The sequence below is a fragment of the Giraffa tippelskirchi genome, chromosome 6 (assembly GCF_054371585.1).
Source record: "Giraffa tippelskirchi isolate mGirTip1 chromosome 6, T2T-mGirTip1v1.2.pri, whole genome shotgun sequence".
NCBI lineage: Eukaryota > Metazoa > Chordata > Mammalia > Artiodactyla > Giraffidae > Giraffa > Giraffa tippelskirchi.
Window position 1 is genome coordinate 63437569 of NC_137280.1, and position 23380 is coordinate 63460948.

Here is a 23380-nt window from a genome sequence, read left to right on the forward strand (position 1 = left end):
GAGTAAAAAAAAAAAATTCCCCCAAATTTCTAAGAAATTACAATGAAATATGTCATGAAGCTTTTCTTCTTTGTTTTCTTCTAAGACTTTGATAGATTGAGGCCTTGCATTTAGATCTTTGATCCATTTTCAGTTCTTTTTGTGTATAGTGTAACGTAAGGGTACAACTTGTTCTTTTTGCATGTGGATATCTAGTTTTCCCATAACTGTTTGTTGAAAATGTTGTCTTTTTCCCCATTGAATGGTCTTGGCTTCCTTATCAGGAATCATTTGGCTATGATTGTGAGGGTTTATTTCTGGGCTCTCTATTCTATTCCATTGTTCTGTCTATATTTATACAAATACCACACTGTTTTGATTACAATAGCATTGTGATAAACTTGAAATCAGAAAGTGTGAGACATTTAACCTTGTTCTTTTTCAAGATATGTTGGCTATTGAAGCTCTCAGCTTTACTGTTATGGCACAGGTAGAAAGAGGGCAACATTTGCAAAACATACGTGAGGATTCACCTTTTTTTTTTTCTAAGTCTCCTAATTTTTTGATATTCAAGTAATTTTCTGTGAAGTCTTGGAAGTCACCATTCTGTCATCAGCCTTGTAAATTTATCTTCATTTGTTCACTAGCGTAATTCTTCCACACAAGTGCCTTTCTAAGTGTCTGAACTGTGTTTTGACATCATGAAATCCTGCATCTTTTGCAAGAAGTGCAATTCTGTTCTGAAATAGATTTGCTCTTGAGTTTCATGGTGAAAATAGTTGTTTACATGTACTAACCAGTGAATGCTACCTCACTTGTCTCAATGCGTTAGGAGATCTTTGTGTTAAGTAGGGAGGGATGTGAAATGGAGACTAATTTTTATAAAAAAAATTGTCAGTTGTGTAGTGAATATTTTTTACAGAAGTAAACTGTGAATTTGGGGTTTCTGATGGTAAATAATAAGTCCATGAGAATTAGGTATGTTCTTCAGAGTAAAGTGCTTCGAGAGATCTGGAAAGAAAACCAAAATACACATTAGGCCCCTGACTTTTAGAGTTGAGGACAAAAATATTGAATGTTCCTGGGTGGGAGAATGAATTTTCAAAGAATTATGACAAGAATTTGCCTAATTAAATGAAAACAGGTATTAAATAAAAATATTCAGCTTAGTTTTTCAGGAAGGCTGATTACCAAGGAAAGAGAAGTATGGGATATGGTGTGATTCTGTAAGAAAGAAAGAGGACAAGAGGCTGATAGATGGAAAGGGAACTTGGGTTTCAATTTCTTTTAAAATAAAATGAGAGGTAAGAGATGTATCTCCCATTGGGCTCACATTGTCACACATGTTCTTATTTTTGTGCCCAGATTTTTTGCAGAGAGACAATTAGAGACGATACAAAGCTTCTCGTTTTTGAATTTTTATTGAACACTACTGTATCTCCATGTTTGCTGTCCCGTGAACTACTCCTGCAGGGCTTTTGTCACAGCTGGCATCCACCCACGTTGACATTAGTTAGTAACAGCTGAGAGTATTTCCCCTTGGCTGCTGCTGCTGCTAGGTCGCTTCAGTTGTGTCTGACTCTGTGAGACCCCATAGATGGCAGCCCACCAGGCTCCCCCGTCCCTGGGATTCTCAAGGCAAGAATACTGGAGTGGGTTGCCGCTTCCTTCTCCAACGCATGAAAGTGAAAAGTGAAAGTGAAGTCGCTCAGTCGTGTCCGACTCGTCACGACCCCATGGATTGTAGCCCACCAGGCTCCTCCGTCCATGGGATTCTCCAGGCAAGAGTACTGGAGTGGGTTGCCATTTCCTTCTCCAGCTTCCCCTTGGAACTACCTGCAATTTAATGAGGGATTCTAGACATTTAATAGAAGCATATACAAAACAAAAAAAAGGTGTAAATATATAGTGGTGGCATTTCAAGCATATATAAAGTCATATTGTTTTATTCATTCTCTACCCATTTCTTTTAAAGGTGTTTACTGAGTTATGTGCTAGTCACAGTGTTATACTTAGAACACAAAAATGAAGAGGTCCTTAGAAGAAGTTTGCTATCTAAGTAGTTCTCAACCAGGAGGCAAGAGTATTCTCTTCATGTTTGAACATATCTGGGGGCGGTTTGGTTTGTTCCAATGACCTGGGGGACATTACAGGATTACTCTGGAAAGATTTGCATAAAGAAGAATTATCCAGCCCTAAGCAGTGGTAACTCCATTGATAAACAAATCCTAGAAAAAGAATAATACTAGTAGCAGTGATTTATTATGTACCATACTGTCTTAAGCACCTTACCTGCATCGTTTAATTTAAGCTCACCTTGACACTTTGGAGTAAATACTGTCTCCACTTTCATGAATGGCTGAAAGGAGAAAGTCTTTCAAGGGTATGCTGCTAAGTAAATGGCAGGACCAGTTTTTAAACAGTGTCCTAGATTAGACCCCAGAACCTGCAATTTTAATAACTGGACCATAGAGCTTCTTAAGCTGAAGATAAAACGGAACCAGGAGATCATGCTTGAGCAACCCAGAGGGCACCTACTATGATTTAGTCATTTGTTCCTTAAACGTAGTACAAAGACTGCCAAAATGCCTTTCCTTTATCTGTCATTTTATTTAGTCTAATCCTTCTCATTTTTATAGAGAAAGAAAAGTGAAGTTCAGGAAGGTTAAGTCCTTCTACTATGTGGCAGAGCTGAGATTAGAATCCAAGGAAAGTGACCTAGCCATTATGGAAAGCAGTTATGATGATTACTCAAAAAGTGAAAGATAAAAACTCCCATATGATCTGGCATCCCCACTTCTGGGAAATAAGCCAAAGGAAATGAAATCAGTATGTTGAAGAGCTTTCTGTACCCCAGTGTTCATTGCAGCATTATTTGAAACTACCAAGAAATAGAAGAATCTGTGTCAATTGACAGATGAATAAAGTGGATAAGAAAAATATGGTGTGTGTATATACATATTCATCTGTATTCTATATGTATATGTATGGTGGCATATTATTCAGCCATGAGAAAGAAGGAAATCCTCCCTTTGTAACAACATGGATGAAGCTTGAGGGCATATGCTAAGTGAGATAATTCAGATAGAGAAAGACAAATACTGTACAATCCCACTTGTATGTGGAATCTAAAAATGCCACACTCTTGGAGGAATGTTTGTTGCTTGGGGGCAGGTGGGAGGGGGTTGGGGAGGTACTGGTCGAAGGACATAAACATAAGATGACTAAGTTCTAGGGGTCTAATATATAGCATGGTGACTATAATACCATACAGTATTGTAATGTACACTTGAGAGTTGTTGAAAGAGTAGATCTTAAATGTTTTGACCACAAAAAGAAAGAAAAGGGTAATTATATGAGGTGGAAGATGTGTGAATTGACCTTATGATGGAAATTCTTTTATAGCATACTTTGTTGTTGTTGTTTAGTTGCTCAGTCATGTCTGACTCTTTTGAGACCCCATGGACTATTATCGCCCATCAGGCTCCTCTGCCCGTGGGATTTCCCAGGCAAGAATATTGGAGTGGGTTGCCATTTCCTTCTCCGGGGAATCTTACTGACCCACGATCAAACCCGTGTCTCCTGCATTGGCAGGCTGACTCTTTTTCTTTTCTTACATTTCAAAATTCTTTTTTTATTTTTTTAAATAAATTTATTTATTTTAGTTGGGGGCTAATTACTTTACAATATTGTAGTGGGCAGGCTGATTCTTTACCGCTGAGCCACCTGGGAAGTTTCTAGCATATACATGTATCAAATAATTACATTGTATGCCTTAAAATTGCACAATATTACATATCAATTATATTTCAGTAAATCTGAAAAAATACAGAGTGCATCCACCACTTTAAAAAAAAAAGAAGAAAGCAAAGAAGGAATTTGACAATTTGGCAGGAGCCAACTGCTTTACCTGCCTATCTCTTAGTTTACTTACTTTTCTAGTCCCTCAGTCCCCGATATCTGTTTACATCAGATGTTGGCAAACTTTTTTCCAACAAAGGTCAGCTAGTGAATATTTTAGGCTTTGCAGGTTATATGGTCTCTGTCACAACTGCTCTCTGCAGTTTTCACAAGAAAGTAGCAAAAAAAAATTTTAAACATTAAAGAAAGATAGTAACTGTAGATAATTTGTAAACAAACATGGTTGTATTCCAATAAAACTTTATATGTAAGAAAAGCTGGTGAGTCAGATTTGACCCATGAATCCTACTTGCTGTTCCTTGGTCTATTTCCAGTGGTAGACTTTGTGCTTTTTAGATCAATTAATACTTGAATCATCATTGATACCTTGGAATAAGACTGGTAAACATTTAGAACAGTATTCTTCAAACTGGTAGTTCACTGGAAGACTTGAGAACTGTGTTAAGAATGTGGATTCCTGAGTGCTGCTCCTAAAGATTCTAATACAGAATGCCTGGTAAAGAGCCTCAGCATCTGTACTTCTGGCCCCTGGCTCTATATACATACAACAGAGTTTGAAATCCGTAAGTGTATGGCTTCAATAGATAACTTTGCAAAGACGTAATATGAAATAAATCTCTGTGTAATTTGTTTCACCCACAATCCTAACTCCGTGCCAGAACCTCTGGTTTAATGAACAGACTATCCATTCTATCTCCAAACCTCGTATCATTGCACCCTTTCCTGTTTTATTTAGAGGCAGACACATTTAAGTGAAAATAATCACCATCAGAATACTAATGTGCCATAAGCTGATGTCAGGGTATTTATTCAGCAGAATGCAATTACCAGTAAAATTTTATGTTCTAAATGGCGTGACTATAATCCAGTGTAGGCTTTTTAATCCCTGGTGATTTTTATTTCATTTGATTTGTGATGAGTGGAAACCAGGCATGGTTGCTGGGGGCTGGCAAAGCAAGAATAAAGGGGAAATAGCCCCATGGCCACTACAGGCAGTTTTCAACTGCAATATGCCACTAAATCTCCATCACCACTGGGTGGCTCTACATGATTCTGTTGTTAACTGCATTTTTCCCCAAGTAGAATGAGGGCTTATTTTGCATCAACACGGTTCCATTGTCTGATGATTGTTGTTGGTAACGTCAGCTAACTTTAAGATATTTCAGCATCCACATCCACAAGGCATCGTTGCTGTGACTTTGGAGTAAGAGAGGTCAAGTGTACAGAAAGGACAGCATACAGAAGAGATGGTACTATGCTCACTACACTGGTGTAGACGAGGTGGTTGGGAAGGTCTCTGCACAGAAATGATAGTATCCCCTTCCCAGTGCATCATATCCAAAGGTACATGAGGTTGTTGTTTAGTTGCTCAGTCGTGTCCAACTCCTTTGCAACACCATGGACAATAGCCTGCCAGGATCCTCTGTCCATGGGATTTTCTAGGCCAGAACACTGGAGTGTGTTGCCATTTCCTTCTCCAGGGGACCTTGCTGACCCAGGGATTGAACACTCAGACCCACATCTCCTGCATTGGCAGGAAGATTCTTTATGGCTGAGCTACCAGGGAAGCTCCAAAAAGGTATACGAGGTTGACACATTTTATTACTAGTGAGGTAGATTTTGATCATCTGTTTAAGGTGGTGTCTGAGGTTTCTCCAGTGTAGATTTGAATTTTAACTTTGTAATTAATAAGCATTTTGTAGGGAGATACTCCCAACGCTTTGTAAATTAGTGAGTTGTTTTCAGGAAATATCCAAAATGAACACATTTAACTCTGTGTGTACAAATGATGTATATCAGAGAAATTGATGGCTGAAAGTGGTTTTACTGGAACGAATCTTAAAGTCCCTCATTTGAGATAGAAGGGTTCACCTAAAAGCTAGCTGAGAATGTCATCTCAGATGTGGGATGACCAGCAGCCCAGCCCATCTCGTCACCTCAGATTGCTTTATTCCTTCCTGACTGCCCTTAGGATGTACCATGTATCCAGAGTTCGTTGCTCTCTGATTACGTTTGTGTTATAGTAGAGGAAGAATCCATTCAAGTCTTCCTCTTCTTCACACCCAATTAAAATAATTGTTGTTTGGTCTGTCAATGTCTCTCTTTCTCCCCCTCTGCAGTGAGAGATCTGTTTTCACTTACTTGGCCCATGGATTTTTTTTCTGATACAGAACTGAGAGACAGTAATGAAGAAATGAGAAGAAAGGGGAAGGATCCTTGTATACTGGGCCAGTTCCTAGGCTCCCCTTTGCTAGAGAATCCAGGCGAAGAGAAGAAAAAAAAAAAAAATTGTCAGTGACACTGTTGATATACAAAAGAAAGAGCTAAGAGCTGAGAAGAAAGCAGGAAGAGCCTGATTGACTTAGAACCTTGTAGAGACCATGTGGTGAGTGCCCCGGGAGGTGGTGAGTGCCCCGGGAGGTGGCTCGCGGGAGAGTGGCCAGAGTGCTCTGCATCTTGTGGTGAAGAAATCCGCAGTCAGCAAGTGACATGTAAGCACACAAGAGCCAACGGAACGGTACAGCTGATGCCTCTGAGAGTGTGTGCCCCCAGAGCGTGCGCCCTCAGAGACAGGCCTCTGGGAAGAAGACCCTGTTCCAGTCACCCATGTGTTCAGCAGCTCCTTGAACCAGGGAACCAGGGAACGCTGACAAATCTAGTATTTTTGATAATCAGTCAGTCCCTGTAGTCAAACCCACACATCAAAAAAGTTAAGATAAAAAAGGGACTTCCCTGGTGGTCTAGTAGTTAAGACTTCGCCTTCCGGTGTAGGGGGTTGCAGGTTCAATCTCTGGTTGGGGAGCAGAGATTCCACATGCTTCCAGGCCAAAAAACCAGAATATAAAAGAGAAGCAATATTGTAACAAGTTTAATAGACTTTAAAAATGATCCACATCAAAAACTTTTTAAAAACCTCACTCATCAGGGCCCTTCCCCGTGGGAGAAGGAGAGAACCCAACTCCTGCAGGACATTCAAAAAACTCATCTGCATGGGGACCTGACCACACCGCACACCGGCTGGTTCACAGGACTTATTAGCCTATCCCAGACATCCTGGTCCTCTTAACACGGGCTGCAGGGATCAAAAGTTCCCTTTGCCTCTTCTGAAAATATTAGGTAATGTCAGTGCAGGGGGATAATACACTCTTTCTGCCTGTCTGCCCTGTAGTGCAGCAACTGTTGCTCTTGGGAATGATTGTGCTCCTTCTAAAGTCATTAATGCCAAGTACGACATGACTCCACACTTCTCTAACCAGAGAGAATGTAAAACAGAGTGTGGTACGTCTTTCTGCAGCATAAAGTTGGTTAAGACTATGAATAGCCAAGGAGTTGGCAATAACGATTGTCTCCCCCACCAACATGGAAGGCAGAAGTGTCAAGGATGGGGGAGATGCCCCAGGGGACCGTCCAGTCTGTGAAGTTTCACCCAGCAGGGGAAGAGGGGCAGCCAGGCCAGGGTGGTGCCTCTTCTGGTCGCCCAGACCACTCCAGAGCATCCTCTGAGCTGGCCAGGGTTTTGGATAGGAGGCTTTCCTGAAGGCAGTGGAGGTGCTGGATTTGAATCCCATCATCCAGATGGGAACATGACCAGGTCCCAGCGAGCTCAGCAGGTCATCCATGGGGTGTTTCTGGAGTCACGGTATTATTAGCCCTCTTGCTGGGCAGCCCACAGCAAAGATATTTAATATATCTCCAGATTCTCCCAGCCACCCCCTTCTTTTACTTGGTGACGCCAGAGGGAGTGACTGGGGACATATTGTCGGGCCGCCCAACAAGGGCGGAGCTTCCGCCTCAGGCGCATGCGGGGGGCAGTGGATTCCGTCTGGGGCTTGGTTGCTTGTGTCACGGGTGCCCATGGTATCCCAGGTACCCGTGGTGTCCCGGGTGTCCCAGGTGGCATGGTTGCCGTGCCCGTGTGTGCCGTGGGGTCTGTGAGTGTTGTGGGCGACGCGGGTGCTGCAGGGGAGGCAGGTGTCTCTGCTGACGCCAGTGTCCCAGGGATTGCGGGTGCCGCGGCTGTCATGTATGTTGCCGGCCCCAGTGGTGTCCCGGTGCTCAGGGCATCATAGGTGATGTCACAGGTGTGGCTGCTGTCACGGGTGGCACAGGCGTCACGGGTGAGGCTGGCGCTGCTGGTATCGTAGCTATCATGGCTTCACTGGTGTCACGGGCATCATTGGTGTCACGGGCATCATTGTTGTCATGGATGATGCTGGCACCACAGGCGAGCCTGGTCCCGCACATGACGTGGTGGTCGCCGGCGTGATCAGTGGCTCGGGCGCCGCTGTCATCGCGGATGCTGCGGGTGGAGGGGGCTGGGCTGGGGGTGATGGTCCTCGCCTCCGGGCAGGGTGGGGGACTGGCAGGCTCTCTGGGCTTCTGCCCTGACTCCTGGTTCTCCTGCTGCTCAGTGGTCTCCCAAAGCCAGTCGGGAATGATCATGGACCCCTCAGGGCTGGCGGGAGGCGTATGTTCTTGACTGCTGAGGTCGGAGGAAACGGCCGGCCTGACAATGGTGGTGCGGGCCTCCACCTTGGGATCATCCACGTGCATACGGTCACTACCACTTTGTCCGTCTAAGCCCTGGATCTGGTCCTTCCACCAGCCCAGTATCATCCCCACTGTCACCCCAGGGTGCTCTACACAGGCTGGCGGGAGTGGCTGCTCCTGGCCCATTTTCACCCATTGATGCTGCAAAACATCATCTAAAGTAGGTAGGGTTGGTAGGGTTAAGAGTTAGCATGCTTTCTATTAACTCTGTTAGTTCGATGGACAGACATTTAGGTACAAGTTATCGCCCTCTCAGCACACGCTGCCGTAGCTCCCAGAAATCTTGTCCCCTGAAGGGGAGGGATTCAGTTACCACGGTGTACAAGACAACGCCGAGGCGCCACACATCCACCTCTGGGCCTGTGTAAGGCAGCCCCAGGAAGAGTTCTGGGGCCGCATACACGGGGCTGCCGCAGAAAGTGTCTGGCTTCTTTCCTGGGTGCCACTGGCTGCTAAGGCCAAAGTTGGAAATCTTGACGTTATTGTTGGCATCAAGAAGGAGGTTGGTCAGCTTCAAGTCCCGGTGCACCACGCCCTGCTGGTGGCAGTGCTGCAGAGCCGAGACCAGCCGGTGGAACGGGCCTCAGGCCTCCACTTCAGTCATGAGGCTGTCGGCCTCCAAGGGGGTAGACAAGTCTCCCCCGCGGATGTATTACAGTACTAGAAAGAGTGTCTCTAGGAGTTTCCCGGTATTGGCTGGTTCGAGATTTTCATGCTGTTAATCTCTCGAAATAGTTCCTGGAGGCTGGAGACGCTCTGTTTTGTCTTGTTAACGGCCTTGATGGCTACTGCTCCCCTGATCAGAACATGCCGGGCCCACTTCACTTTGGCAAAGTGGCCTTCACCAACTGTGTGAAGGATCTGATGATTCTCAATGTGAGCCATCCTTTTAGCAGAGATGGCCATGAGGTCCTGCAACCCATAGTTCCTGGAGGCTGGAGACGCTCTGATTTGTCTTGTTAACAGCCTTGATGGCTACTGCTCCCCTGGTCAGAACATGCCGGGCCCACTTCACTTTGGCAAAGTGGCCTTCACCAGTTGTGTGAAGGATCTCATGATTCTCAATGTGAGCCATCCTTTTAGCAGAGATGGCCATGAGGTCCTGCATCCCATAGTTCCTGCAGGCTGGAGACGCTCTGTTTTGTCTTGTTAACGGCCTTGATGGCTACTGCTCCCCTGGTCAGAACATGCCGGGCCCACTTCACTTTGGCAAAGTGGCCTTCACCAACTGTGTGAAGGATCTCATGATTCTCAATATGAGCCGTCCTTTTAGCGGAGATGGCCATGAGGTCCTGCATCCCATAGTTCCTGCAGGCTGGAGACGCTCTGTTTTGTCTTGTTAACGGCCTTGATGGCTACTGCTCCCCTGGTCAGAACATGCCTGGCCCACTTCACTTTGGCAAAGTGGCCTTCACCAATTGTGTGAAGGATCTCTTGATTCTCAATGTGAGCCATCCTTTTAGCAGAGATGGCCATGAGTTCCTGCATCCCATAGTTCCTGCAGGCTGGAGACGCTCTGTTTTGTCTTGTTAACGGCCTTGATGGCTACTGCTCCCCTGGTCAGAACATGCCGGGCCCACTTCACTTTGGCAAAGTGGCCTTCACCAGTTGTGTGAAGGATCTCATGATTCTCAATATGAGCCATCCTTTTAGCAGAGATGGCCATGAGGTCCTGCATCCCTAACTATACTACCAGCCCTTACTAAGAATGCTAACAGTACTAACAATGATGAGTATGCTAACAATACTGTAGAACTGTCAGGTTGGTTTCTTTCTTTTCCTCGGTTCTTGTTTTGTCGCAACAAAAATTTGGAGTGATGGACCAAAAGGTGTGGAACAGCAGACAAGTTACAGCTGAGTTCAACTCAAGCAGACAGATCTTTTCTTAGTCCAACACTCCCAGGGGAGTCCTCCTCACCAATGAGGGGGGCCGGTAAGGGCTGCTGATGTCTATCCAATGGGGAGTGGCTTGAGGAAGTCATCAGAGGGGTCAAAGGTCGATATCCATGTTGTATCAGAAGTTGAGCCTGTATCTTGTTGACCTGCTGCTGCTGCTGCTGCTGCTAAGTCGCGTCAGTCGTATCTGACTCTGTGCGACCCCGAAGACAGCAGCCCACCAGGCTCCCCTGTCCCTGGGATTCTCCAGGCAAGAATACTGGAGTGGGTTGCCATTTCCTTCTCCCCTGTTGACCTGAGAAGAAGTAAACTAAGTAAGTTGAGGAAAGAGGGAGCAAACAGTTTTAGGCTAGACGCATGGTAGGACTGTATCCTTGATTGACTGAAACCAGGTTAGCTGTGGTGACCTTGTCCAGGATTTGCTTAGTTTTGAATAAGTTTTTAGTGCTCAGTCCTGACCTATGGATATAAGTCAGCTTTTTAAGAATTGGGTTAGAATATACCACAGCTAGTCTTATTGAGCGTGTTCATGATTTCTGTGGTGGCTAGACTTAAGGAGTGTAGATAAGAGTAACAGCACCAGAGATACATGAACCACATTGGGGTGTCCTGAGTATGGTCTTATGGGAACTGATAACAGACATGAAAAGGATCTCCCTGATTAACACAAACCAAGAGAGAGACAACGAGGTAGCTCAGACTGAATGCAAGCACCATCCCAAGAAAGCTTATCCCCAGGAGCTTTAACTTTTTGGATATTCATCAGAATGACACTTATCTGTCAGGAGGTCTTCCAGAGGCTTGCAGGTATATCTGGTATCTCCTCCTATTTTATTCCACGACTTTACTTGAGAGTGGTGAATCCATGAGTCACGCTGTGGTAACTTGGCTGCTGTGGAGGCTGAGAGTATTACGGGGTAAGGGCCCTTCCATGGGGGCTGGAGTTGAACTTTTGGGGACGCCTCTTTCCAAACCTTAATTGGAAGGTAGGGGTATATAGTGAAGGTCCCTCAGATTCCTTTGGGTCCTGGTTGACACCCCACAATCACATTTCTTATTGGAATTACCCAATGACCATAGTGTAATTTCTAAGGGTTTGAGTCTCTGGATCTAAAAAGAGGTCACTGACATAAACAAATGGTCTCTGATATAACATCTCATAAGGGCTAAAACCAACCTGTTTTTTTGGAGCAATGTGAGTATGGGGGAGGTCTATTGGTAAAGCCTCCTTCCATATGACGGAGGTCCCCTGGATTATCTTTTTTATTGCCAATTTTAAGAGTTGGTTGGCTGCTTTTTAGCTGTGCAATTTCAAGAAATGTACTGGACCTGTCTGTACTTTTTTTTTCTTCACTAGTAAAATCAAAATACTAATTGTGTTTACTTCCCCAGCTTGTTGTGAGGATTAAAGCATTTTGAACAGAAACTGGCTTATAGAAATCAGTTATTAAGCTTTTGAAATAAATTCTGATGAGTCTGGGAATCACTGGGTCACTTGATAAGGTCCTAGCTTATCCGAGTCATAAGCATAGTTTTGCCAAACACTGTGTTTAGTGGACTAGGTTATGCTCTTTTCAGGCCCTTCACACCTTTCTCACAGAATCTCAGTCCTAGAACTAGCTTGTGTTATCTATAAAATGGGGGAAATTAAACGTTATCCAAAGTCAAGCATTGGATTGGGAAGATTTCTGGAAGATCCATCCCGTCTCCAAAACCTCTGATATTTTGAATCATTCTGGATTCTTACAAACTCATTGTAGCTGCTTTGGCTCTATAAAATATGAAAAATTGATTTCACCCCCATTATATTGCTCAAATATTAGGTGAGGGTTTAAGAAAGATGCTTCACCTTATTGGAAGAAGGAGTCCTTTGTAAGTCAGGATAAAAATATACCTGGATTGATTGGTTAAACACACTTGGACTCACTTTTCTTTCTCCCTTAAGATTTTTCTCTCCTTTGACCCATTCCCCTGTATGTCCCTTCCTCCTCTGTTTCCTCAAGTCCCAGTCAATACCCTTCAGGATACAGGCTTCTGACGCTTCTCTGTCAGAAGCAGGGCATTTAATCTGCAGTGCATACTTGCCTGCAGTGTCTAGGGTGGTAGTTATCAGAGGAGCACAACAGGGCTCTTGTAGAGTTGTCCATCACCCTTCTCCTCAACTAGTATAGACAGCCTGTGTCTGTTGATTGTTGACTTGAGACTTAAACATGGCAGGATATCTGCAACTTCCTGAACTTCCTTATGCATCTTATGGTTACTTAATCCTCTTATTGAACCCAGGTGAGGGAACTCAGAATTCACACGGTTGGTATGAGCAATATGTTCACAAATTGATTCTGAAAGAGAAATTTCTTAGGGGGCAGAAAAGTAGCATCCTGTGCAACCATAAGAAGACCCATTCTCCTATATTAATGAGTGAGACTTCCCTGAGCACTGTGTGCCAGGCTCTGTGCTAGGTGCTGGGGATGTGAGTGAGCAAAACAAGTCCAAGTCTCTGTGATCCTAGCACTAGTTTTCTGGAGGAGACTTATTAAGAAATTACACAGTTCAGTTCAGGCTCTCAGTCGTGTCCAACTCTGTGACCCCATGGACTGCAGCACGCCAGGCCACACAACAAGTGTTTATCAAATTACAGTGGTGTTAGGTGCTATCAGAGAAAAGTTGCACGAAAAATTATTTACTCCTATTGATGTGGGGTGCTAAAGAAGATTACACGGTGATTGTTTCATCTGGTAGGTGTACTTACCCTAAGTCCTTACACACACCCAGATGACAAAGTTTCAATGTCATTTAGTGGTTATGGAATTTTTGCAAAGGGGAAGGTTCAGATCATGAGTCTAGATGAAACGGGGTTTGAGCTTTCAAGGAGGAAAGACCATGGGAACATGGGGTAGAATCTTCTTCCATGAGCTGATGCCTCTTGGTGATTGACTTAGCTCCGGGGACTGGAGAAACACAGAGCATGGATGGTGACTGACCTCTGGACACATCAGATTCACACAAGGACCCTGAGAAAATCCTTGAAGTTTGTTCAGGGGATCCCAGTAAAGTACACTCTTGACTGAGGAGCTGACATAGAGCTGGGATGGGTATCCTCTCATACCTGGCTTGCAGCCTTCAGATGGACATCTAAGAGGTGGCCTAATGAAGTCGGATGCCTATTTCCAGGGAACCATACCAGACATGTCAAGATCTGTGGGGTGACAGGTGTTACAGCTTTCTCACCTGGCTGACTCATTGACTATTAGGAATGGAAAGGTGTTTGAGGTGATTCAGGTGAGTGGTTCTCATACCTGGAACTGGGATCACTCTGAAGCTCATAAAAAAAAGAGAAACCCAGGGCATAGACTTACTGGGACAGAATTAGGATGGTCTCAAGAGATAAGGATTGGGAATCTGTATGTTTTTATATGTTCAGACTAAATGCCAAGTAAGGGGAGTCTGTGGGCAAGCATGAGGCAGTCAGAAAGGGCCCCTGGTGGCTCAGATGGTAAAGAATCTGCCTGCAATGCAGGAGACCTTGATTCGATTCATGGGTGTGAAGATCCCCTGGAGTAGGGGATAGAAACCCACTCCAGTATTCTTACCTGGGGAATTCCATGGACAGAGGAGCCTGTTGGGCTACAGTCCATTGGGTTGCAGAGAACTGGGCATGACTGAGTGACTAACATATTATTCTGTTCATTAATTTTAAATATAGTTATCATTACTGGAATACTACTTAGAAAATCACAATTTAAATCTTTGCATTAATGTATGATTCCCAGAACCAGATCAGAATACTTTTAATCCTATTCCTCTTTGGGAAACTAAATGCCTCTTCCTAATCTTGAGGATGAATTTTTAGTTAAGGTGCTCAATATTTCTGTGGAAAAACTGTATGTGAGTGTGTGTGTGTGTGTGTGAGCATGCTCACAGAATGTTTTCAGCAGTTGTTTCCAAAGAGGAGGTGAGGTGAGCCCTGTCATTTGAGATGTCATTTGATATGGCCCGGTGTGGGTTCTCTCTGTTCCTTCTGGATTGCACAGATGAAAGACGGAGCACCGTGTAGGTGAGCTGCTCTCTTCAATGTTAAAGGCTATTGTCTGTATTTGCTCAGTCGTGTCCGACTCTTTGCAACCCCATGGCCTATAGCCCATGGTAGTCCACCAGGCTCCTTTGTCCGTGGAAATTTTCAAGCAAGAATACTGGAGCAGGTTTGCATTTCCTTCTCCAGGGATCTTCCCTACCCAGGGCTCAAACCCACGTCTCTGCGTCTCTTGCATTGGTAGGTGTATTCTCTACCACTGGCCCCACCTGGGGAGCCCCTTCAAGGCGATTATTGTTGACCTAAAAAGGACACCATTTGCCGCCATAACTATTGTAAAAGGCATTCATTGATTCCATCAACAATTAACAAATAGTTAGCCCAGGCCACATGCCAGATAACTATTTCTGTTCTAGGGATTCAGAGATAATTAGGGCCTGGACATTAGTCCTATGGGACCACCAAGGTTTTGAGTTTAGTTGGGGAAGGTTAAAAGGCTGTTGCTCCGCTGCAGTGTGGTTAGCTGTTTATTCTTAATTCTCTAGCCCCATCGCTTACAAAGTGTTCACTGAATGCAAAGAACACACTGAGAGTAAAGTGGACCTAGCACTAGGAGGTCGAACACCTCTTTCAAGTCCTCTGTTCGCCAGGAACACTTTGGGGAATTAATTCATTCTCCACTAGTAACCCAGTCTCTCTGGCTCCTGTAGAGCAGGGCCGAGAGCTTCTTATTCAGCCACACATATACAGTTTCCATAGTTATATGATCAGAGTGACTAATTCATCAAAAGTAAGTTTCTAAAGCCTAATGGACTAGTATCTATGAGCTGATAGACACTTCCTTTAAAATTGATAAATTTTTTTCTATTAAAAAATACCAGTAATAATCTAGGAAGTCTTTAAAAGTCATTCCGTTTATTCCCATTTATTCCATTGCTATGTGTGAGGAATATGCTAAGAGTTTCACATAGGTGATTTTAATTTACAACAATTTTGTGAGACTTTTATTATCCCCAGATGGGGAAATAGAAGCATAGATAGCTGAAGTAATTTGCCAAAAAGACAAAGAGAAAAGAACAGAATCAGGGTTCAAATTTAAGTGTGTCTAATTCTAAAGTCCACAGTTTGAAAAAGAAAACTTCTCTACACCGTCTATTTTGATTATATATACACACATATGTATGTAGTATTGGAAGCTGTCATTCATCATCTGAATTTTAGGACCACTTAGAGAATATCTGATCTTGAGTCTAAAATATAAATCCTGTCTATAAAGATTTTGATTTGTCTTCAGACATATAGCAAGCATCTACTGAGCAAGTATTTGGCGTTGTGTGTACGTACATGCATGCACATGTGCATATACGTACTGATACAGCCATCAAAAGAGCAACTGTGCAGCCAGAGACACAAAATACAGGATAAGATTCTTTCATATTGCAAAAATATCACCCAGATTATCAGGCATCCCCTATGTTGCACTTTGCAGATTATCAAGATTTCTAGTTAATCTTATTGGTCATGCTTTCCATGTTCCTGGTACAAACAGTGTGTAGAATATACTACATTTTGTGGAAAACAAAGGATGAGATACACAGACACACATACACATATAATGTTTTCTTTTCCCCATGATTTTTGCACATATAGACTATCTGTCTGTAAGTTTACTTAGAAAACTCATAAACATGGTTGCCTCTGAGTAGGAACCGAAGTGCCAAAGGTGGGAAAGAGAATAACTATGCATTACGTTCTCTTTTATAATATTTAAACCTTTTAATCTCAGATATGGATTCCTTATTCAAAACAATAAACTGTGAAACATACGAACAAACAAACATAAAAAGAGACTATGTTTCTGTGTCCATCTTACCCTCTGATGTTTCTATATTGGTTCCTGTGAGTGAATGGTTGATTCTGAATGTGATTTACTCTGAGAGCATTTATGATACGGTTGGAGGCCGTTTATAGTTCAGTGGAGAGAAGCAGATTGATGGAAGAGCGTTGGAGGCGGGGAGGATGGAAATGCTCCCGAGGAGGAAAATTCCTCCAGCCTCAGTCAGGAAAGGCCTGGGAGTGATGTGTCAGTAATTCCAGTAAATCAGTTAAGAAATAAACTGGACTCTTCATCTTGACACCTGACTGAAGTGGGAGTATCTAGGGGTATTAGGAGATTTGAACTGAATTTAGAGAACTTTTTTTTTGAAGATAAGATGACTGTACACACCAGACTGACCCATGGCCACATAACTGAGATGCAGACTTTAAAAGGACTAGCTGACTTTGTTGAGTACTTGCATGCAGTGGGACAGATGAGTTGTCATTTTGCTGGTCTCATCTCATTTAACCTTTAAACAATCATATCAAGTAATATCCCATTTTACCTGTGCAGAAATTAGGATCCCAGAGTTAGGGGTTGGTCAATTGGCCCAAGATGTCACAGATGATATGCTGAGGTCACAATATGGCACCAAGGACTCCGATTCCAAACCCTGGGCTCTACCTAACACTGCCTGGAAGAAAAGAAGCCAGGGCTTACTTATCCACAAGAAACTGGCAAATGATTATTCTAAGGCAGTGGCTGTCAGACACTGGCTACATCAGAATCTCCTGCAGAGCTTTTTAAAGCACTTGTTGCTACCCCATGTTAGCGAAGTTAAATAGATAGTCTTGTTTAGGCTTCAGAGACAAAGCAAAACAGGCCTCTGACCTTGCTTCTAACCTGCCTGGACACTGCCCTGACTGTGAGTGACCAGGAGTGACTGCCTGCTGTGAGTGCAAGACTTGCAGCACCATAGATAAGATGGGAGATGCATCTTGAGATCGTTGAGCCCCTGAAGGGGGGCTGTCCAACCAAGCCCCAGGCTTGACAACATTCCAAGTTGTACAAGACAAACAGCATTAACATGAACCCAGGCTTGCAGTTTGCTCACAGATGGATATCAGTTTGGGTCCTGGTATTATAAGCAGGAACTCGCTACCTGGGACCTTTTCCCAATTGGTACTCCAAATGTGCTGTGACACGGGACTTCCCAGCACTGTTTAAGTCAGGATGTTGAACCCAGTTTGGTGATGTATCCTCTGCTGTTTCTGTTTCTTCTTTGAATGTTAGTATATTGAAAGTAAGCTCTATAATTCTCTAATAATTATTTGTATTATTTATTTGTATAAAATGAGTGGCTTATTTTGTTAACAAATTCTTTGAACCTGAGATGAAAATGAAAACTTTTTGGCAAAACATTAATTGGTGCTGAGAGCAGGATTTGTGAAACAAAATGCCACTCTAATAAGATAGAGATTAAGACTGAGGAAGTTTTTTTATTCCCAGATGGGAAGATTCACCTTATTGCTGATTAGCTAACACATGGGACGGATTCACTGGATTGTGTGAGAATGGGAACTTTACATTTAAGTGGGCCAAACCTCTAAAAGTTATTGAATGTTTGTGGTTCACACTGATTGAGAAAGGATAAGAATGTGCCATGCTGGATGAGAGGCTTGATCCTCCTCTCTGCCTCCTGTAAGGTACATGAAGCTAACTTAAAATTGTCTAGAGAGAAGTTACAATTGGAAAAAGAATTACATGATTTGTGAGGATGGTTGTCCATGTTACCACGCCAAAATTATATTTTAACTGGTCAAGTTTTCATTTTTTTTCAGTCAGCTCTCCCTTGAGCCAGCCCACAGCCCTAACTCCCCTTTCTCTCTCCTTTCTTTGTCCACTTGCTATCTTGCTGCTGCCTTATCTGCCCCACTTCCCCCTCTGTTTCCCTGGCTATCAGCTAATAGCTTTTTCTAGCTTCCCCTATTTCTCAGGGGAGAGGGGGAAACTAGCTTCCCCAACTCCTTCCCCTGCTCTAGCAAGTTTCTTTTCTGCCCCTGTTGTCAGAGACAATTTGAACACTATTTGGTCTGTATTTTAGCTATAAAACTATGACTAAAGGAAAGATGACTTTTTCGGACACAGGATGGCCATGATATTCTTTAGATTCTGGGGCAAACTGATTGAAATGAAATTGTTTTTTCTTTCCTTTGAAACTGCAAAACTGGTGCTTTTTGCATATGCAGTTAAAAACAGATAGCTTGTTAAGAAGGCCTTCCTAGAAAGAAGCTTCCAGTTAAGTTTGCCTGGGCTTTCTAGATGGGCTAGTTGTAGATAAGCTGTCTGACAATGCAGGAAACCCATTGAACCCACGTTCAGTCCCTGGGTCAGGAAGATCTGGAGGAGGGCATGGCAGCCCACTCCAGTATTCTTGCCTGGAGAGAGAATCCCATGGACAGAGGGACCTGGTAGGCTGCCTTTCACAGGGTCTCAAAGACTTGGAGATGACTGAAGTGACTCAGCACAGCACGCAACCTTTGTCATGTCCTTAAAATGCACAGCCCAATTTGCCTGAGACCTCAGCCTTGTCCAAATTAGAATTTCAAGTCAAGGGGGAAAAAAAAAGCGAGTCCAAGACATTTTAAATCTCAAGTGGAAAACTACGAGATGTCTGTCTGGATTTATGTCTTATGTCTCAGTGTGTATCTTTGTTTTAGGGTCTCATTGCTGAAGTTAGTTTGTAAATGAGCTCTAATTCAATTGACTTAAATAAAAGTAAGTGCTTACAAATCAAACAATTACAAGAGTAATTAACCTAAATGAATTTCAGGTTCACATGAACTAGAAATATCTGTTTGCTAATCTAATTAAGACATGTCTTCAGTCATCAGTATAGTGTAATACTTTCATTGTGCCTAGGTTTAATGTAAACTAAATTTGTCAACAAGAAAAGTAACTCGAGTGAAGAAACTTTAAAAAAGAAAAATATAAATGAGACCAGAGCTTTTAGATAAACTCTATTAAGAATTAGTATACTTTAGGTATGTCTGTCTAAAATAGTCTCTCCAGATTGGGGTAACTTGGATTTCTAGGGTTGTGCTCAACTAAGTGATGAAAGTTTATTGAATAGCTAGGTCATTTCCAAATAAAATAAGATTTTGAAACGTTAATTACGAACAATAACCTCCTCTTGGGACTTCCCAGGTGGCACTAGAGGTAAAGAACCTGCCTGACAGTGCAGGAGAAGGAGGAATACTAGGGTTCGATCCCTGGGTCAGGAAGATCCCCTGGAGGAGGAAATGGCAACCCACTGCAGTATTCTTGCCTGAGAAATCCCATGGAGAGAGGAGCCTGACAAGCTACAGTCCATGAGGTCGCAAAGAGTCGGTCTATGACTGAAGCGACTTAGCATGCATGATGATATAACTTCCTCTTACAGAGAAACTAAAGAGATTTTGGACAATTAATGAATATGTTTGGTGCCATCCTGAGATGTTCTCTATAAGAAAGCAAATGTTTTTAGAAATTATCACTGATATTTATGTTCATCAATCTATAGAATGCTAATATAAAGGACAGTTCATGGTTGCTTAAGGAAAAGAGAATGTGTGTTTTTAGTAAAAAACAAAAAGTAAGAACTATAATTACATTTTATTAAGAAAAAAGAAAGTAGGTCTGACTTACAGGTGGCTGTTTCTAAATGAGCAAAGTGATTAAAAAAAAAAAAAACTAGGAAGAGGCAGGTTTTATGGAAAGTGGACCTCAAGAAAAGAGTTTAGTGCATAATACAAGTTTTCTTGAGATGTTGAACTGCCTTTAATAATGGATTTTAAGTTTCTTTATGCCTAAAGTGATCTGTTTTATGTTTACTTTGAAATCTTTTGTTAACTTTGGCTAAGTGAATAACTGTTGTTTCATAGTGACCTATATGATCCTATCTGACGATTATAAAACCTTTTGATATTTTGGCAAAACTTCCTAAAATTAAATTCTAATGAAGTTCTTTTGACCTCTAGCTGACTTTGGGGTACTTCAGAGGGTCCCTGAGACATCCCAAAGAGAGATATTAAACTACATGGGTTCATTTGACATGTTAAATTACATGGGAAGTATTGTCAGAGGAGTGATAAATCTTCTCAGGTTAAACGCTATGGTTGATGTTACTAATATGGATATGCTAAAAATTATGTGGAATTCATAAACATCTGATATATCCTGATAAAATGTTGTCAATTATAATTCCAGTTATCATATTAAAGTGTTCAATGTCACAGTAATGACCAGGTTGCTTTGTCAATTGCAATATAATCAGATTTTAAAAATGCCTTCTGTGGTTTTACTCTGATAGGTTGAAAGAACACTATTACTTTTTTTTAATTAATTAATTTATTTTAGTTGGAGGCTAATTACTTTACAATATTGTAGTGGTTTTTGCCATATATTGACATGAATCAGCCATGGGTTTACATGTGTTCCCCATCCTGAACCCCCCTCCCACCTCCCTCCCCATCCCATCCCTCTGGGTCATCCCATTGCCCCAGCCCTGAGCATTTGTCTCATGCATCGAACCTGGAATGGCATTCTGTTTCACATATGATAATATACATGTTTCAGTGCTATTCTCTCAGATCGTCCCACCCTCACCTTCTCCCTCAGAGTCCATAAGACTGTTCTATGCATCTGTGTCTGTTTTTCTGTCTCGCGTATAGCGTTGTCGTTACCATCTTTCAAATTCCATATATATGCATTAGTATACTGTATTGGTGTTTTTCTTTCTGGCTTACTTCACTCTGTATAATGGGCTCCAGTTTCATCCATCTCAATAGAACTGATTCAAATGTATTCTTTTTAATGGCTGAGTAATATTCCATTGTGTACTTTTTTAAGATTTATGGAAAAGTCTTTCAAAGATTAACCAGATAAACAATTTTGTTACTCACGGTGAGCTGGTACCAGACTGGAATTTGGTTTTCTCTCTCTGCTAAGAGAACACAGTTTTCTTCGAATGCAGCTTTTGATCACAGGTTGTGAGTTTCTTTGCCTTGAAGTGATTTATGTTTGTTTTTAAAATCTTTTGTTATTTTGGTAGAGTAAATGTGCGTTATTTCACAATAATCTATGAAGATTATGGTACATGTAGGTAAAGATCATTCTGCTTCTACAAAATTAATCCCTCACTGTCAGATTGTTGCTATCCTGAAGTCCTTAAAACATGCAATAGTCTATTCCTAAATTGGGGAATTTAAAATGGGTAAGCAATAGCTGTAAATCAAACAGTCAGGGCTGTGGGAAATCCAAGATGGCCACTTGGCTTTTCCAGGCTCCCTGACAAACCTGATTTTTATTTGATGGGATAAAGCCTTCCCTGGCTGCAAGGTTAATGCTCTCACAGTGCAAAATGTTTATGTTTCCCTAAGCATTAAATTCTAGTTTTGTTACTCACTTCTGAGATGGTTCCTTGTTAAGTTTTATTGTTAAAGTTTTAGTTCAGTTATTAAAAGGACACTTTGTTTCTAAAGTTTATATCAATAGTCAATCTTTGGATAAAGATCAGATGTTCCATGATGTACAACCAGGAGATTAACACCTGGCTATAATCATTTAACTAGGTCAGATGACCTGGGGTATACTGGACTATACCTGATGAAAGTTCTTGACTTAAATTCTTGCTTGTGACCTTACTAATAACTGCTATCTATATTGTTGTCTATGTCGCCTGTTGCAGAAAATTGTTATCTGTTACATTACCAAGTATGTGACTGAGCCACTGATAAAATAAGAGATCAATGATTATAATAATGTAACTCTAGATATGGGAAGAAGCAACAAGAGGGAATATTTTCCTGGACCAAGAGGCTAGTGAGACAGGAATGGTCCGGAGACTTCTTCTATTCATAGGGCCTGGTCCAATAATAGCACATCAAGTGGCCTATGAATGGACTCTTCGCTAGACCTGTGAATGAGCCTTTCCAGCATCACGGTTCACAATGGCCAAGAAATGCCCCCAAAACATGATCAAATCTATGGCTATGAAGGGGCCCTGCTGACTGGAGACTGGCACTTGCAGGCTGCCTCTGGAAAGATTAAATAATGGCCACTACAGCTGCTGAACTTCACCACCCCCTGAAAGGAATTCAGGGTGGATATCAGAAATTAGGCACTCACTCTACGCTCTGGGGAAAATGGGCAAAACATCATGCAACATCAGATAGATGCTTTCAGGTAAAGATTTTCTTTTTCTTTTTTCTGAATCCAAACTCTTGCATCTTCTCATACCTGGAGAAACACTAACATCATGGGCCAATGTCTGATCCTGGTTCTCCCGGCTAGCTTTTATTCTAGGCACCTTGACAGCTTTTCTACTTGTATGCCTCTTTAACCCACTTGTTAAGTTTGTTCTTTGAGAATGAAGCAAATGGATCTCCAAATGGTTATACAATAATATCTCCTGGCCAACACCCAAGACAACGTCACCTGCCCTTCCACTGGCCAGTGGAAACATAAAATCATAGACTCTTGCAATGGTGGTTAAATTATCTAGGCTTTGGTAACTGTACCCATTTACTGACAGACTGTGACAAGCCTATGAAAGGACCAACTTCTCGAGTCTGAGAACCTCACTTATTGGAACACTCCATCCGTTACTGTGAATGGACTGTTTTCCCTAAAACCTGCAGTATGTTCTACATTGTTATTTATAGAAATTAATAAGACTGCTCATGTTATTTTGCCTTATTCCTATGCTCTTTGGCCTAAACAATCCTGGGGCTAACTGTTGGGGAAATTAAATAAATAGTCTTGCTTAGGCTTCAGAGACAAAGCAAAGCAGGCCTTTGACCTTGCTTCTAACCTGCCTGGCCACTGCTCTGACTATGAGTGACCAGGCATGACTGCCTGCTGTGAGTGCAAGACTTGCAGCACCATAGATAAGATGGGAGATGAATCTTGACATGGTTGAGCCCCTGGAGGGGGCCTGGCCAACCATGTCCCAGGCTTGACAACATTCCAAGTTGTACAAGACAAAACAAACAACATTAACATGAACCCAGGCTTGCAGTTTGCTCACAGGTTGATGGTGGTATCTATTTGCATCCTGGGATTAATAGTGGAACTCTGAACTGCAATCTTTGAGGTCTCACACACAGACCAGACATGCTGCCTGGGATCTTTTCCCAAATGGG

General features: G+C 42.4%; 1 protein-coding gene across 27 annotated transcripts in view; it reads left to right on the plus strand.

Annotated features, from left to right (window-relative positions):
- The window catches only part of LOC145511219 (uncharacterized), a 321565-nt gene that overhangs the window by 104356 nt on the left and 193829 nt on the right, over window positions 1–23380 (plus strand). For 2 of the 27 annotated variants that reach the window (XR_014057644.1, XR_014057655.1), the window contains 2 exons: window positions 6072–7017; window positions 19404–19868. The exons of 20 other annotated variants lie outside the window; for them this stretch is intronic. The gene's annotated coding sequence lies outside the window, so the exon portion shown is untranslated. Of the gene's footprint in view, window positions 1–2618; window positions 2920–6071; window positions 7018–19403; window positions 20477–23380 lie in introns of those variants that run through there. 5 more of the 27 variants (XR_014057647.1, XR_014057646.1, XR_014057645.1 and 2 more) reach the window with 5 other exon arrangements.